The following is a 16,420-nucleotide window of genomic DNA, read 5'->3' as shown; positions in this document are numbered from 1 at the left end:
ACACCACCCCCAGAGAGATCCTTGGCTTTATACACAAAGAACCCCAGGAGCAAGAAGAAGCATGAGCCTGGGCTGAGCCTGCAGAGTTCCTGCCCGGAGCTTATGTCTCTTCCAGCCCTGGAGCCCTGCCCTCACTCCCCTGAGACATGTCTCCTGCCTTCCCTGACCCCGGCAGGCCTGACAGCCGTCAAGCTCATCACCTCCAAGATCAGAAAGACTGGGAAGTAGACATTAGTGCCCGTGAGCTGAGGAAACACACAGAAGAGCAATTAAAGCGGCGCATGGGGGTGAGCTTGCCTTTAATGGTTTGCAGCTGCAGAAAGCTCTCACCTCCCCCTTTGGGCTCTGCCCTGCTGCTGGGCTGCCTGTCTGTATTTTGCATCCTGACCAATTAGATCCCCATGTGTGCTGCAGGCGTGAAAAAATAGAAAGTGAATAATCCTTCATTCTCTGCATAGCAAGCAGCTTTGATCCTCTGTTGTGGGGACCCCATTCCATCAGAAAGTGCATCCCTTCTCAGTCTGCTTGTTTTTTCTTTTTTTAAAACCCAGTTTCCTTGTTTCAAAATGACATTAACCTCCACCCAGAGACCTGTGAAATGACCACAATTCATCTTCAGACCCTTGTGATCAAAGCTGGGTTGGGTTTTTTCTTCATCTCTTTTTTTAACTCTTGCTACACAGTCCTTCTTTTCTTACATTGGTTTGCTGCCAATGTTTCCAGGCTGAAATCAAAAGGAATAGTCTATTAATATCAGGCTCCTGCAACAAGGCCACCATTGTCTGCCTCATTTCAGAGTACCTATGGTCCTGGTGTGAGAGAGATGGTGAGTGTGTGTATGTGTTCAAATAAGCAATTTCTAAATAAGCAGGAAGAGAGGGAATTAATAGTCTAATTTATTTCCAATGTGAGGTGAATCTCAATGACTCTGTCTATAGATTCAAATTGATCACCTATTCAGCTTTGAAAGCATTAAGCTCTCAGAAGTATATTTGGTAGGAAAACTTTTTTTAATGCTATAAATAAGGTGGTGGTGAAGGTGACAGTGTAGGCATACAGGCAATAAAGGGGGTGGTGGTGGAGGAGGAAGGGGAATTAAAAGTGGTGTGGATGGTATTGGTGTTGGCATGGAGGAGACAGAGGTAGAGCCGGTGGAGGCGGTGCAGGAAGAGGGTGGTTGTAGTGGTGATGGTGTGGAAGAACTGTAGGATGAGTGGTTATAGAGGTGGTGAGGGAGGAAGTAAAGGAGATAATGGAGGTGGTTTGGTGTTGGAGGTGGGAGAAGTAATGGAGGGAGTGGAGGAGGAGGTGAAGGATGTACTCATGGTAGAAGTGGAGGCAGTGGTGGTGAAGGACATGGAGAGGGGGATGCAGAGCATAGTGGTAGTGGAGGTGAAGGTGGTGGTGGTGGAGATGGTGGTGGTGGTGGAGGTGGTGGTGGTTGGTGGTGGTAGAGGTGGTGGTGGTAGAGGTGGTGGAAGTGGTGGAGGTGGAGGTGGTGATGGTGGTGGAGGTGGTGGTGGTAGTGATGGTGGAGGTGGTGGTGGTGGTGGTAGTGGTGAAGGTGGTAGTAGTGGTGGTGGTGGTAGAGGTTGTGGTGGTGGTAGTGGTGGTAGAGGTGGCGGTGGTAGAGGTGGTGGTGGTGATAGTGGTGGAGGTGGTGATGGTGATGGAGATAGTGGAGGTGGTGGTGGTGGTGATAGTGGTGGAGGTGGTGATGGTGATGGAGATAGTGGAGGTGGTAGTGGTGGTGGTGGAAGTGGTGGAGATGATGGTGGTGGAGGTGGTGGTGGTGATAGTGGAGGTGGTGGAGATAGTGGTAATGGAGGTGGTGATGGTGGAAGTGGTGGAGATGGTAGTGGTGGTGATGGAGGTTGTGGAGGTAGTGCTGGTGGTGGTGGAAGTGGTGGAGATGATGGTGGTGGAGGTGGTGGTTGTGGTGATGGTGGAGGTAGTGTATGTAAAAGAAGGGGAAGAGGACATAAAGGGGGTGTAGGAGGTGATGGTGGTGGAGGACATGAAGGGTGAGCAGAGTTACTGAAAGTGAGCTATCCATGCTTCCTTCACTCTGTCCCAGCAGATCCCACAAGCTGGGAAGACTTAGAAACTTATCCCAAGAATCCTTGGTTTCACCTAGGGGTGTGCAAATCTTTTCTCTTTGCATACCTGGGCAGATTTTGTGTGGTGATTGCTCCCAGCTGAGGCCTGTTTGGATAACCTTTGTTGGAAACAGTCCTCCCTGGATCAGTATCTCATAGATGTAGGTCCGCATGATCCAAGTTCATGACATGCATCTGCTACAGGGTAACCCTTCTGGGAGCGATGGGTAAATTTTGAGGAACTAGTCGGGTAGAGATCATCTGGATCACCCAATCGAATACTCTTAGGGCTCTTGAGTGAACTGCATGATTCAGCAAGAAAAAAGAACTGGGGTTCCCAGAGTCTGGATGCTAGCCATGACTCTGATAGCTCTGTGACCTCCATGGGCCACTCTCCTCTCCATTCCCCAGTCACCATTTGTGTGAAATGGCATCATCGAATTAGAAGAGTTCTGCCAGCTCTGATCCTTGGCTTCTACTTGGAGAAATTAAGGCAAATATTAGAGCTTTGCTTGAGTTCTGTCCTTTCTGAGGGTGGAGTTTTATTTTCCATTTCTTCTGGCTGGGTCTTTTTCTGAAAGTAGAGCAGAGTGGCCTTAATTCACCCACGTCAGTGTTGGGTAAGAGAGAGGGTGGGTCACATGACCCAGTGCCCATTACCTTCCAGCCACCACCAGAACCGAGTTCAGATCAAAGTCAGATTGATTCTTCCCACAGCTGCCTTAGAGGAAAGTTTACAAGTTCTGGTGAGAGGGTTCCAAAGTGGCCTGCTATCTTCTGTCAGTGCACATTGCCCGAGGTGAGAAGCGTAGATCAGAGCCCTAGAATAAAGCTGGACTCTCCCAGACCAGAGAGTAAGCTATTGACCTTGGTCTAAAAAAGCTGGCAGAGACAGGACAAGGGAGGGCACACGGTAGGAGGGCCAATTTAGGGTAGGGAGGCTTTTGTTGAAATGTTCTCTCCTCAGATGATCAAATCTGCATCTCTCCCAACAACATCCTTCCTAGAGGTGACTAGAGGTGTTCTAGTCACAATCTGTAAAGACTGTTGTTGTTTATTGGCTCAGTCATGTCCAACTCTTTGCAACACCATGGACTGCAACACCATGGACTGCAGCATGCCATGCTTCCCTGTCCTTCTCCATCTCCCGGAGTTTGCTCAAACTCATGTCCATTTTGTCAGTGATGCCATCCAACCATCTCATTCTCTGTCATCCCCTTCTCCTCCTCCTCCTTTGTAATGATACATTTAGCCGTTTGGGCTTCCCAGGTGGCTCTAGTGGTAAAGAAAACGCCTGCCAATGCAGGCGACATAAGAGACATGGGTTCGATCTTTGGGTGGGGAAGATCCCCTGGAGGAAGGCATGGCAACCTACTCCAGTATTCTTGCCTGGAAGAATCCTGTGGACCAAGAAGCCTGATGGGCTACTGTCCATGGGGTCTGTCTGGAGTCCTTGGATTTTTTTTCAACCAAGTTTGAAATCTTAGGCAAGTGGTTCAGCCCTCTTGGGCCTTAGCCTCTCAGAGCTGGGTGATCACTAAGGTTTTGGCCAAATGTGATTGTTCCATGTTCATTCAGGAAGTAACAACTGAGTACCTACTGTGTTTCAAAAACTGTGCCACAAACTAGGAATACAGCAAAGGATAAGGCACAGTCCTTTTCCTCATGGAAGTTCTAATGCAGAAGACACAGATTAGACAAATAGTTACACAAAGGGCTTCCCAGGTGCCTCAGTGGCAAAGAATCCGCCTGCCAATTCAGGAGACATGGGTTCGATCCCTGGGTTGGGAATGTCCCCCTGGAGGAGGAAATGGTAATCCACCCCAGGATTCTTGCCTGAAAATTCAATGGACAGAGTAGTCTGGTGGGCTACAGTCCATGGGGTCACAAAGAGTCAGACACAGCTGAGCATGCATGCATGCACATTTACACAAATAAGCATGTCACACAAATTGTTCTGGGAAGAGGAAGTAAAAGGTGCAACAAGAGTTGATAAATGAGCACCATTTATCATTTGTAAACTATCGAGGCAATCGTAAGTTCAGATAGACCTACTCCCCCAAAAGAGATATTTTCTTAATTTTAAAAATGTTCAGGCTCTAGGGGAGGGGACCAGGTGGCTTTGGGAGAGTTTCTGGCTGAATCCCTGAATGTGGGCTGTGCATCTGGGCAGATACTTTCTTCATAGTAGCGATGAATCTCATGGTTCCTGGTACATGGCATGTGGGTCCTCCTGGAGCCAGGAGAGTGCGCACATGGAGTCATCCCTGGGCCGAGGGGAGTTGGGGAGTTCGCTGCAGTGTGAAGACTGGTTTTCTTCTATGCAGCAAATAAGGTGAAACGTTGTTTTCAACTTTTTGGGCCAGTTCTCTGAACCCACCTGGCCAAAGCCCCACAGGTAGCAAACAGAAGTTGGAGGTGGAGGGACTGTCCATTCTTCCCTTACCAGTGTGTGATTTTGTGGTGAGTGTGAATCTTATGCAAATTTATTTGTGCAAGACATACCACTTTATTTTGTTTAAAATCATCTTAAATCTTTCTCGATGCCCTCATCCTTCCAGTTGGAGGAACTCAATTCCTATCATTGCTTGACTCTCTCCTCCACTCTCCCTGATGGGTCCCGAGGAGGCTGATACACTCCGAGCCCTCCCAGGATTGGTCTTCCTGGGGTACCATAGAGCTGTCCTGAGGAGGCCACCTTCCCAAAGGCTTGAGATTGCACAGGACTCCAGGGACCTCTCTCCAAGGCTGGAGAAAGTTCTCATCTCTCTCTCCTAGTCTGCTTTCAAAGGTTCCTCCAAGACACCTGCATCTCTCTGTGCTTTGACTTCTGCAAAAGACAGTAAAGGACTCATCAGGCTTTGGCGCTTACTTCTCTGTAGAAACCCTTGGCCCTATTGTTTAACTGAAAGCCTAAAACCTGCTGGGGGTTCTTAGACCAACAATACGTTTTTGGGGGGCCAGGGGGAAAAGGGGACCATTTTTCTTTTTTATAGAGGTAGAAAATGAGCCTCAGAGAGGTTCAGTAGTTTGTCCAAGGCCGTGTGACCTGTAAGTACATAAGCCAGGATTCAAACTGGGCCTGGCTCAGGCTACTAGTCGTATCTAGTCCCCCTCAGGAGACAGCACCTAAGAATTCTCATGCCTGGGGATTCTCTCCCTGATGTTCTACCTCCTTCTCCTCGTTCCAGACTTTCATGGTTCATGGAACCCACCCCTCCGGACTCCTCCGCTTTCCTGGCCACGGCTGCTCAAGGCGCTGGCTGCCCCTCCTCCGCTGCGAACTTCCTCCCAATCGTCCATCTCAGCAGGCTGGCAGGGCCAGGGCACCCCAGGTGTGTGATGAATATTTCTCCTCCGGACAATCTCCCAAGGACATTGTTAACCCCTTGGCAACAACACAAAGTCTATTTTTCGAATTACATTGTGATGACTTTTTAGACTCAATGACTCATTGAGACTCCAGACTCAATGACTTCTTAGTTTCTGTATTTATCAGAGTTTCACATGCACATAATGGGGAGAGTCAAACAGCTTTAAGAGGGTGGCCTTTCACAGGCTTGTGTTTCTGTTCTGCTTTTTCAGTTTTAAGCACTGACTCTGGAATCCCCACCAGGAAAGAGGAGATTTGCTCTTTCATCGCCTGCTCTAGCCAGCTCTCCCTCCCTTTTCACTCACAGTCCTTTTCTAGTCCACATCTTCCCAAGATGGTGAAATGCTAATATAGTTTATTCTGGATTTACAGTGTAAAAAGCAAAATTCAACCCAGTCAGTGTTAAAGATCTTGGTGGTTCTCTCTATTCAATGATCCATGAGTCAAGCAGCAACCAAACTAGCAGACAGAAAGGAGCTCTAAGAGGCTGTATGAAATGAAAGACTTTTTATAGGCAGAAAGGAGCAGAAATAAGAAGTTATACTAGGAAGGCTGCTTTCAGGAATGGCACGAGTCTGTCAGGCAGATTTCTGGTACTACTCAAATGGTTTTTGATGGACTGGTTTACAATTCCAGTTTCTGGGAGAACTGAAAATTGTAATGAAGCCTCAGTTTGGTGACATGCGGCTTAGTATAAGTGACTCCATTTTGGGCCTGTTGTCTTGTTTTTAACAATATTATGAAAATATAAATTATATTTATAATGGAGCCTTTTGGTAAACTGTGATTGATTTCCCTTTTTGGAGTTAGTAACTGCTTTCTTTTTTTCATTTGCTTTGTTTCCTTTGTATTAAGCAATAATTAAAATTCAAACTCTTTGCCAAAGATCAAAATCCCCTCCACAGTTATTTGAACAATTAAGTCTTCTATCAAATGCCCCTCTGAGCGAAGCCCCTCCTGGAGTTCTGTCCTGGAGTGGTGTGGATGGCTTAGGGTTAGCACCCTGGGTTTCCTTCCTTTCCAGGTTCGAGCTCTTGCATCCTGCATGTCTACCTCTTTCTTGGTTTACTCTTGAATTTATGAGAAGCTCATTTCAGTAACTTTGTGAGAAAGAGGGCCTGCAGCCATGTGTTTTTAATCTCAGCATCCCCAGCACAGGCATCATGAGTGCTCAGTAAATGTTTGTTAAATTGATGAAAGAATAAAGAAAGAAAGACCGGTAAACATCAGGAGAGAAAAAGTTGTTGTTGTTTAGTCACTAAGTTGTGTCTGATTCTCTTTGTGACCCATGGATTGTAGCCTGCCAGGCTCCTCTGTGCATGGGATTTTCCAGGCAAGAATACTGCAGTGGGTTGCCATTTCCTTCTCCAAGGAATCTTCCGACTCAGGGATCAAACCCGAGTCTCCTGCATTAGCAGGCGGATTCTTTATCACTGAGCCACCAGGGAAGCCCAGAGAAAAAGTTATCACACATCTAAGAGATAAAAGGGAAAATAATAAATTCTGATAACCTGATGTTAAATGACTGAGCTAAACTTTTAATTTATGATTTACATAACTAATAATGAAAGTTCACAAGAACACCTGGATATAAGGAACTCTTCTCATCTTTTCTAAAGCCACAGGGGAAAGAATATAAGCTATGAATGAATTACCTAACCTTTCCATGTCTCTGTTTTTTCCATCTATAAAAAAAAGGGATGATAATGCTTACCTAGGAAAATAGTGGTATTGAATGACAGCTAATAATTGCTGAGCACTTTCATTTGCTGATCCGTCAAAATGACATTTAAATTAAATTAAATGTATGCAAAATACCTAGCTCAGTGCCTAGACTTTTGCAGCACTTGGTGAATGAAAATGACCTCCCTTCTTTCTCAAGAGCTCAGGGCTCTCTGAATTGCTCAACACAATAGTATCAGCGGTGTTGAAAATGGTTATAAAAAGCCATAGATTGGATTTGGATTCTAGAGTGATGGAGAGATGCCCATTCTAATCTTGACTTTCCCGTGACTCATTGTGTACCCTCTGGCAAGCCCCTCCCCGCTCTGAGCCTCATTGTTTTCTTTAGCAAAACCTGGGGCTATGTGGATGGCAACTCAGGTCCCTATTGTCACCCCAACTTCGTCTTGCTAGAATCCCATCCTTCTAGAACTGATTCCACCCAGCGGCTGTGAGCTCCGATTGCCTACAGATAGATGCCACCGCTGGCCCTGGCACCAGCTCCTGCGGGACTGGGGCCATGGAAGGTGTCCTGAGATTGACTGGGGAGGAGCCAGTCCATTCTTCCATAGTTAATGCAAGACAGCTCTGGCCTTGTCTCTGGCCAGCACCAGGGAAGTGGACTTCATTGCAAAAGCCACCTTGTCAGAGTCAGGTCAGAGTGATTAATGACTCTTTAATCCCACAGCAGAATACCTGACAAAATACGCTGGGGCTGCAAAGGCAGAACAAACTGAATTAGCCTGGTCGACCCACTCACAAGGTGTGGGTTGCTAAGGATCCCAAGAGCTTGGAAAGGAAGCCTCTCCCTTTAGGTCTGTGAAAGCATCAAGTGGCCACAATGGGGAAGGGACTCCATTAAAAGGAGGGGGCGGCCAATGAATAAACATGCAGGTTACCGTGTTGATATTTCACTGAATGCCATTCTGAAGTGGGGTGCTTGGGGCCTCGGAGGCCGGTGCCCCTGGTATTGTGCTGGGGGAGGGACTGGCCATTTGAAGTCAAGGTGAGGACATACTGGGGGCAGATGGAACCTGCTTTGTTTGTGAAAGAGTTTTTCTGCTATTTATGCTAATGAGTGGGAAACACTTCTCAAGCATTTCAGATGATTCTGTAATGAGGCTGGGCAGAATGTGCCAACATTGTTGGCCCAGGACGATTTTCAACTCCCACTCGCCACATTAGCAGCCCCTTTCTTTACATGAAGGCCCTTGGAGGGTAAAAGGGGACAATGAAGGAAGAGTGAACACATCACAAAGAGCGGCTTTTGTTTCGCATTCCTTTGAACCCTCTCAAAGGCCCGGTTTCAAGGGGTGTGTTGGGCCTGCCTTTCAACGTTACTGAACCCAGAATCCCCTGTTGTTTAGCAACATAGAAAGCTGACCTTAATTGACTCCACTTCTGAACAGGCTTTGTAAATCACTCTGCCCCAGAGTGAAATTTCCTGATGGGGTCTGTATGTGATACACACCGTTTATACATGGGATACTAACGTGGCTTCACATGTATGCAGTGATTTCCAGCTTATACCCCATTTTATGGCCATTGTCTAGTTTAATTCTCACAAGCACCTACCACTGGATGAGGAATCGTTGCTCTCATTTTACAACTGAGAGAATTGAGGTGCAGAGAAGTTAGGTGGCTGGCTCAGAATCACACATCAAGGAAGAACCAGAGCTTTGAAGAGGTTGGGTCTCTCTGGCTTTTTCCACCCTATCACTAATGTTCCTGCATGGGAAGTCATGCAGATGTGTGTGCCAGAGCAGTATCTTCAGTGATGAGCTGCTTAAAAACCGTGTTTTTTGGAGAAAGAAGGGCACCACTGGATTATGGTCACATTTTTGGATTTCCAGCTTAATTTCTGGGCATGATAGCATTTCCTGGACAAGATTTCTCCTATAACTATATCTTAGTCATACCCAAATGATTTGTACATGCCCCCATTCCATTCCTTCTCACTCCCAGGCCACTCAGCTGCAGGCATATGACTGTCCAGTGGAGCAGCCCTGGATATCCCATCTTCTCTATGGGATGGCACTTCTCTGAGCCTCATCAGTGGAGTGTGTTGTAAGAAAGGGGGGTCCACCCTGGAACTCGTCCAGAAGTGTGGCTATAGTTCAGGCCCAACAAACATATCTCCATCCTCTAGGCCTCTAGACTACCAAGTATAGAAGTTGACTTTGACTTCTGACCAGGGACAGCTTCACAGATATGTGGCCTGTGCAGGACGCTGTGTTCAGAAGGGCTCTGTGCTTGGTTTCATGCTCTGCTATCATTGTGTCAACAGGCTTAATGATTTCATCTTCTGTTTTGTAAAATGAGGTCCAACGAGACGATGGAGCAAGGAAGAGGCATGCAGTGTGCTTGTCCACTGCAATTCCTTACTTGCTGTTCACACAGAGAACGCTCCTGAGCCCCAGGAGCACAGAGTCCCCCTAAGGGGACCCACAGTCAGGGAAGTTCAGTGACACTCAAAGCAAGGTAAGCACCCTGCATCTGCAACTGAGTAAGTGGGGCATTGGTGGCCCCAAGAGGCTCATGCTTTCTGTTCAAACCAGAATGGAAGAATGCAGAAAGAAGACACAGATGTTCTAAGAAACACAACTGACAGATGACCCCATCATATCCTTTTTGACTCATGGGACTTTCTCCTATTGACCAATCATTTACACTGAAAACCATGAAAGAAGGAAAGGGAGAGAGAAGAGGACGCAGAGTGGCTAGTCCTTTCAGCAGCCTCCTTAGTAAACCTAAGACAGAGTGCGCTGGGGGAACGGGTGTGTATTAAGAAGTAAAGTAAAAAACAGTTGAGTTAGTTTTGAGCAGCACTTCCGCTGTTCTGGTAAGAACAAAAAACATACGTACATGTGTGATATAAAATCAAAATTCTGTAATTTTGGTGATTCTGCATAGGAGTTAAATGCTGTTGTATTTGTATTCAAAACTGGCCTTGTACAATCTAAAGCTGAATGGTAAAGTTCATGCTAATCATTTAAAAATTTCATTTTGCTTTACTTAGAATGGCAGTAAAAAGAAGATCAAAATCACCATGAGAAGTTGAAAGTGAGACCACAGAAGAAAGGAAGAACTTTATATTTAAGACCTTCAATGGCACCTTTTCCCGACGTTTCAAAAAGGGGCTCCCTACTTCCATTTTGCACAGGGTCCTGCAGATTATGTTGCCAGTTCTGTTTCTGACAGAAGACATACAGAAAGTAAATGTTAGATGTTTAAAAAACATGTCCTGTGATCACAGATCTCATGATTCACTCAAAGAGAACTGCTCTGTTAATGGTGTGGAGCCTTCTGTTTTATTTGGGTGTGGTGTGGGGCTGGGCATGTGCTCTGTCGCTCTGTGGGTGGAGGGTGGTGTGGTGGGGGCCACATGGATGTATTCCCTATGTGAACATGGATAAGTGACTTATCCCAGTCTGTTTTCTTCCTTCCTTCCTTTTTTCCTCTCTCTCTCTCTCTCTCTCCTTCTTTCTTTCTTTTTTAGTGAGGTATAGTTAATTTACAATGTTGTGTTAATTTCAAGTGTGCAGCAAAGTGATTCAGTTACACACACACATAGATATAGATTCTTTTCCTTTATAGGTTATTATGAGATATTGAGGCTGTTTTCTCAATCTGCGAAAGGGAGATAACACATGCTTTGCCCATTGGTCAGGGGTTCCAGTAAAAGAACGGATATAATGATATTTTGAAAACTGTAAAATGTGTGTATGGATAAAGTACTTTATATTTTTTAGTATTATTTAAAAACCACAAAGTAGGAACTGTGAATAGTGGTATCTTTGTCCTCTCTGATTTGCAAATTAATTCTGAATGAATTCCTGCCAAGTTTGCATATATCTAAAATCATTTCCTTTTTTCTTTGACATAAATCTGTTAATAACTGTTTGGAAAAGAGTACGGAACTTCAATATGGTCACAATTATTTTTTTTTCCCTTTGTAGTCATGCAATATGTATCAATGTTTTTAAAGGCAAGAGTGGTTTGGCCAAAGTAAGAAGGTTTTACTCAAAAAACCCAAAAAAACAAAATATAAAGTAGTTAGTACAGTATTCTATGATTACACAGCTGTCAAACCTATGTATAGAAAAAGTGACAAGGAAATAAACCAAAAGCCCAACAAGGAGTTAAATACACAGCTTAGTACAGAGGACAGATCAGCTCTAATCACATAGGATCCTAGCATGACATGGTCTACTGTTTTTATCACAATTTTGAATGACTTCTGGATTCAAACGTGTTTCTCTAAATGTAACAGCTGCTCACAGGCCAAGTCTGACAGATCAACCCACAGCAAATGTGCTAATCATATCCCTCAATACTAGCATTATAAATAGTTCTCTGTCATATAACGAGGACTTTGTCATAGATGGCAGACTGATATAGCAGAATAATGGTTGTACTAGGAGGGCAAACATTTCTGCCTGTGGCCTTGGGGAAGGAACTTCTCTTAGCATGGGCTTCAGTTTTCCCATCTGTCTTTGGGATGGAGTGGACCATGAACTTGAAAGGGCCATCTAGCACCAACATTCTGTGCTTTGATGGCTTTGATGTGATCTTAAAAGTCTCACTGCCAGTGTCACCTTCAGGACCATCTGAAAGAGGACATGCATAGACATGGGCTCATCCAGTGTGAACAGGTTCCTTGTCTCAAGGTGACACAGCAGATGTGGGCTCTCAATACTTGTCCCCAGTTCACACCAGCATAGCAGTTGACCTGTGAATGTTTGTTGAACACTGAGTTATGGTTTCATAATTTACACCTTGCTTAATTCTCCTTTTAGACTGCAAGCAGGTTAAAGACAGGCTCATCAGATTCCTCTCTCTCTTCCCATAGTCCCCAGTGCACCCACAGGGCCTGGCACATGGCAGGAGCTCACCAGATGTGAATTTCAACATTTCGAGTAGACCTAAATGATAACTAACAACCATTTTGCTGAGATAGATATTCTCAGGAAGGGCCCCAGGTTGCAGAGATTAGTCCTGGTGGAGCTTGCTGCCCACCAGTGGGAAGAATAGGGGTACAACTTGTGTTTTCTGGGGAAGACATGCAAACTAGAAACTGTCAAGTCCCAGAAACTCTTCCTGCCTTGACTAAGACCACACCTTATGGCTTCGGGCTTTTCCCTGCTTTGCAGTCCTGTTCAAAATGACATTTAGAATATACTCTTTGAGCCAGCAACAAAAAATTGTGAGAGGCTGCTAGTAGCAGCTGCGTTAATAATAACCTCCAACTGGAAACACCCCAATGTCCATCAGCAAGAGAGCAGGCAAACATGAGGGTTTTATCCTTATTGGAAAAACTATTCAACAATAAAAAGGACAAACTACAAGGATGGGTCCTAAAAGCACACAAAGTGAAAGAAACCAGAGACAAAAGAGCCCATACTGACCACTTCCATTTAAATGCAGACAAAATGGATCTAGAGTGAGAGAAATCTGAACAGTGATTGCTGGGGGTGGGGTGGGGGGAGTGGGCATTTTCACTGGAAAGAAGGCAAAGAAACCTCTCTCTAGGGTTTTCGTTATGCTCTCTGTCTTGACTGGGCTGGTGGTTACATAGGTTACATAGCTTCCATTTATGAAAACTCATTGAACTGTACACTTTAAAAATCTATATGTTGTATGGATGGTAAATTAACCCTCAGTTCACCTCCCCTCCCAGCAGTATTCGGAACTGAAGCTTCTCAGCCTTTCAGTGGCTGGCTGTCTCCTGGCTCAGACACTGGGAAGGGAACTGTGATTCCTGTGACTATGGCCATACTGCCTACAAATTTCTTCACATCTGCCCAGTGTGGCCGCAGCACGTGGCCCATTTCTCATCCAGGCACTCAGCTGGCTCTCCCTGACTACCTGTCTCTCCCTTACTGCCTGTCTCTCCCTGGGCTCTCCTGGGGCCCATGCAAGACACCCAGCCTCCTTCCGTTTAGTATTTCTTTAGATCTCAAGTTCTCTCTGCATTTTCTCTTCTCCAGACTAATCCTCAGTTTTCTTCCATTCATGCTTCACTGAACATGGTTTCCAAATCCTTCCTCCTGGGAGAGTCTCTCCCCTGGATCCTATCCAGCTGCCTGGGGCCCATTTAAACGATTCTCTGAACGCTTGGGCTGACAACAGACTCCTACCTCCCAAGTGAGTGCAGCGAGAGGTGGCAGGCTACAACCCTTTGTCTGAGCAACCCAACAGGTTAAACTTTTTTTTTTTAAGGGAGAGAGAAATGAAAATGTGGTGGGTATTCCACGAAGGCTCCTGTGAATGACTGACATACATTTAAGGGGATGATGTATTTGTGTGGTGCCAGGGGGCTGATACATTAATAGATATAATTTGTAGGCTCCCAAGGAGAGGTTAAAGAGGAGAGCACAGATTCCTTTGAGCTGACTTGGTGCTCCCATGTCATCTGTCCCGGCCTTAATCAAGTTATCATATCAACCCCGTGTCTCCTGGACCCCAGCTCTCTGTCTGAATGAGGAAAAAATTTGCAGACAAATTTCTAGCAGCAGGAAGTTGGTTCTCTCCTGCGAGGCTGGATAAAAAGTACCTGTAACCTCTTCAGGCCTCCCTCCTGCTCCTGCTGGGAGTTCAGTTCAAGTGGTTCCCTTATTTGATTACGCCTCTTAGGCCTTCTCTGGTGTAGGTATCCAATTCACCGCCATGACCACTGGCTCCCTACGAAGCAGAAAACATTAGAGTCACTCTTTTGTGAAATTACGGGGAAGCTGAGTGGGCCAAGCTCTTGTGGGGTGTGTATGTGAGAGAGAGAGAGAAGACACACAGATGTAGATAAAGAGAGGAATGCTGTTTGTTAGCAAATGTGGCATTGATTTATATTCGCTTCCTTTAGTCACAGAGCAACTGAGTGGCATCTCCAAATTCTCACGATAAAAAAACAAGAAGTAGAGGAGAAAAAAGACTTCTGCTAAGTGCTATATATCATTACTCTTTCTTTTAGTGTTTACAAAAGATTTAGAACATGCATAATTTAAAATCAGTGGACCAAGTTCTCCTACTATGGATGCCTTTGCTTTATAACTATATAATTCAAATTATAACACTAAATATTATTTATGAATGTATGAATTATGATGGTCTTTGTAACTTTTCATTTCAGGGTATTATTGGAGTGATGCTGATAGGTTGGTGGATCTGTGCATCTATTTCTCCTACATATTAACTTATGAGTGGACAAAAAGATCTTCCCTGTAGCTCAGATGGTAAAGAATCTGCAATGCAGGAGACTCGGGTTCGATCCCTGGGTCAGGAAGATCCTCTGGAGAAGGGAATGTCAATCCGTTCTAGTATTCTTGCCTGGAGAATCCCATGGACAGAGGAACCTGGCGGACTACAGTCCATAGGGTCATAAAGAGTTGGACACAACTGAGTGACTAACACTACTACTACTACAAAAATAGTGGAGATGATATATATTGTCAGCATGGGTCTACTCTACATTACCTTTAAAAAAATTGGTTTTCTTTAAAAGAAACATTTATTTCCACATGTGTGTGTGTGCTCAGTCATGTCCAACTCCTTGCAACCCTATGGACTATAGCCTGCCAGGCTCCTGTGTACATGGGATTCCCCAGGTAAGAATACTGGAGTGGGTTGCCATTTCCTCCTCCACGGGATCTTCCTGACCCAGGGATCGAACCCACGTTTCCTGCATTGGTAGGCGGGTTCTTTACCACAGCCACCTGGGAAGCTGGTTTCCCCACACAAGCACCAAAAAACCCACAAATATAGACAACAAAAAACCACACTCCCCTGCCTACTGTGGACAAAACTTGACAAGGCAAATATTTTGTATTCATTTCAGGAAATCTCAACCTAATCAGGGAAAATAATGGTACCATCGTTTATCTTCAGGTGCCCAAGACACCTGAGAATCCGGTGGAAGTGGAACTTTTTCAGATTGGCCTGTGGCTTCCAGCAGTGGCGAGGAGCTGGTAGCGCTGAGCACTCAGAGGGTGAAATTGGACTTACCCGCGGGCTGAGGGCAGCTCTGTGCTGGCAAGCCGTGGAGTCAACACCCATCCATTCATTCCTAAGGGGGGGAAAAGGAAATACACCATCCGAACTCAAGAGGCCTATTGATTTATCCCCGTTAGCAGGCAGGACACTTGACAAGCCCACGTCTTGGGGCTCGTTAGAGTCTTTATTTTGAGAAGACCTCGACCGCGAGTTCCCACGGGGGCCAGGAGTCAAAAGAGGGGAGCGCTTTCCTTAAAAGGTCTTCTTCACAGAGTGGGCTGCAATCGCAACCGTTAAAGAGGCCTCACCACACAAAGGGGCGCCCCGGCGGTAATCGGGAAATAAATTTGATTTTCTGAATTCTTCGGCAGCTGGTGACAAAGGACCAGGTATGGAGCGCGGCGGGGGCGATCCTTGCAGAGGCGGCCGCCTGGAGGGGCGCGTGAACTCGTGTCGCACAAAGGCAGCTGCTGGCGGCACAAAGGCCCGCCCCGGGCTCCGCGCTGCCCGCCCGCGTCGGGGCCGGTCGGCCACGAGCGGCGCGGGGCGCGGACTGGCCTCGGCGGAGCCCCTGGACCGACCGAGGCTGCCCCGCTGCTGGCCCGGCTGCGGGGGCTGAACCCTAGGATAGCAACTGCCTTCATCCTGGAACTCCAAGGGCCTTCTGCTAGGGCCACAAGCAGCAGGGGACTTTGAAAGTTTCAATCGGTTCATCAAGAAGTGTCCACAACCCTTGCCTAACCCAATCTTTTGCTGTCATTTGGAAGGGATCACCAGAAATTGCCTGAAATTTCCCTAGATTCCTCCTGTCTCAATGGACTGGGTCTTCACTTGTCTTGACTGGGCTCTCTTTGGTCATTTCCTGAGTCTTGCCCTGTCTTGTAAGTTTCTTGAAGGGCAATGGTGTGTCTTATTTTTCCCTTGGTGGCAAAGTCAAAGTGCTAAGGGGAAACCCCCCAGGGAAATGGAGCTGTTAGGCTTGTAAGGGCAGGAATTAATGCTTTGTCATTCATTCATTCAAAAATATTTCCTGAGCACTGCTCACTGGCCCCCCAGCCCTGTGCTAACCTCCAGACATTTTCACCTCTTCTGGCTCCTGTCACATCTTTTTCCTAAGTCAGCTACAGTAGTAGCACCTGCCAAACTCTCCTAGAACAGTGTCTGGCTCCCCACCAGGCCTAGAAAGTCCTGCTGGTAAAGGCACAGATTTGCTTCTCCTCAGACTTGAAGATGTGTGGGG

General features: G+C 46.1%; 1 long non-coding RNA gene across 1 annotated transcript; it reads right to left on the bottom strand.

Annotated features, from left to right (window-relative positions):
* Nucleotides 1-282: 282 nt before the first annotated feature.
* On the bottom strand, nucleotides 283-15,635 carry LOC145524813 (uncharacterized). The gene is made up of 5 exons (XR_014067861.1): nucleotides 15,428-15,635; nucleotides 15,193-15,253; nucleotides 13,751-13,878; nucleotides 2,167-4,929; nucleotides 283-724 (listed from the first exon to the last, which is right to left on the bottom strand). It is a non-coding gene; the product is annotated as an uncharacterized LOC145524813 (long non-coding RNA).
* Between the last annotated feature and the right edge of the window lie 785 nt (nucleotides 15,636-16,420).

This window comes from Giraffa tippelskirchi, chromosome 2 (assembly GCF_054371585.1).
Source record: "Giraffa tippelskirchi isolate mGirTip1 chromosome 2, T2T-mGirTip1v1.2.pri, whole genome shotgun sequence".
In the NCBI taxonomy this organism is placed as follows: Eukaryota; Metazoa; Chordata; class Mammalia; order Artiodactyla; family Giraffidae; genus Giraffa; species Giraffa tippelskirchi.
The sequence above is the reverse complement of the archived record's forward strand: the minus strand, read 5'-3'. Positions and strand labels throughout refer to the sequence as shown.